We start from the raw sequence: 1522 nt of genomic DNA, 5'->3' as shown, positions 1-1522 counted from the left end.
GCATTTTTTCACCTGCACAAGGTGAGTTCATATTTGGCTCAGCCTTGTGTACAGAGAGCCACACCCTGATCAGCATTATTCCCCAATTCTGCGCAGGTGCCATCAATTAGCCAGCAGAGGTCATAGCTGGTCCAGTTCATTCCACCCTGTGAACAACAGCCAATCGTTGTTCATGTAGCCATCCAGCCCAGCCAGATGGCAGAGCTGAGATTTGATACAATGTATTTGAGATTCCAGCTCTGGTGTGCTAGTGTTCTTCCCAAAGTAAAATATCACCAATTATTATCACCGATTATGACAAGAGAATCTCCTGATTTGCTGTGTGCAAATTGGAGCTGAATCAGTGTATAATGTACCTGGAGACCTTTGTCATTACTAATAAAAAAATTAATTAAAAAAATTAAAACAGATTGTTAAATATTTATCCATGAAAATATCCATTACAGTCTTGTGTAAGACATAAAAAGTTAATAAATTCCTAAGTGTAGCTAAATTCTACTAAAAACAAATGATTATTTGACACTTAAAAGACACTTAAAAGACATTTTGGCACCAAGGATACCAAGTGATTTAGTGTTTCAGGTTTTATTTTGTCCCATTCTTCCTGCAAACACGTCTTAAGATGTGCAACAGTACGGGGTTGTATGGGGTTTCAAAATTCTCCACACATTCTCTATTGAGGACAGGTCAGGATTGCAGACAGGTCAGGTCAGTCCAGTACCCGTACCCTCTTCTTCCACAGCCATGCTTTTGTAATGTGTGCAGCATGTGGTTTTGCATTGTCTTGTTGAAAAATGCATGGACGTCCCTGGAAAAGTTGACATCCTGAAGGCAGCATATTTTGCTCTAAGATCTCAATTTACTTTTCTGCATTAATGCTGCAATCACAGAAGTGTAAATTATCTTTGGGGTTGTATTTTCAGTGAGTTCTTTCTTATCTTTAGTCTGAAATTATGTTGGGAAATACTGTAACATTACATATACACTTTCATATTGTTACATTACATATACACTTGCATATACTGGGTACATCTGGGTACTTTTTAAACGTATTTCTAAATTAAATTGTTTTATTTTTACATATGTATGCTTATGAACATACTTTTGTTCATATGTAAGAACGAATAGTTAAATAGTTAGGCAATTGTAGTGTTTTAAATAAAATTAAATAGATCTAATACTGTTTTGGTTGGGTAATATTCTGTTTGTATAAGTAATCTGGTTTGTCCATGGTTGAACTGAAAGGGGTTGAAATGGTTGATTCCAATTTTGTGACAGGGAGAGGGAAAGAGAGAGAGAGAGAGAGAGAGAGGGAGAGAGAGAGAGAGAGAGAGACTTGCCTTTTGCTTTGCTTTGTGTGGGTGTGTGTGTGTCCAATGCTATAGTACCACACACACACACACACACACACACAGCCACACGCACAGCTGGAGAGGAGCACCTCAATGGATGACAGCAAAACCCAGCAGCCTCTCTGATCAACATGTTCTGAAGGAAAATGCTGATTTTACCGGACTAAAAT

Source organism: Trichomycterus rosablanca, chromosome 2 (genome assembly GCF_030014385.1).
Source record: "Trichomycterus rosablanca isolate fTriRos1 chromosome 2, fTriRos1.hap1, whole genome shotgun sequence".
NCBI classification, from domain to species: domain Eukaryota; kingdom Metazoa; phylum Chordata; class Actinopteri; order Siluriformes; family Trichomycteridae; genus Trichomycterus; species Trichomycterus rosablanca.
The sequence above is the reverse complement of the archived record's forward strand: the minus strand, read 5'-3'. Positions refer to the sequence as shown.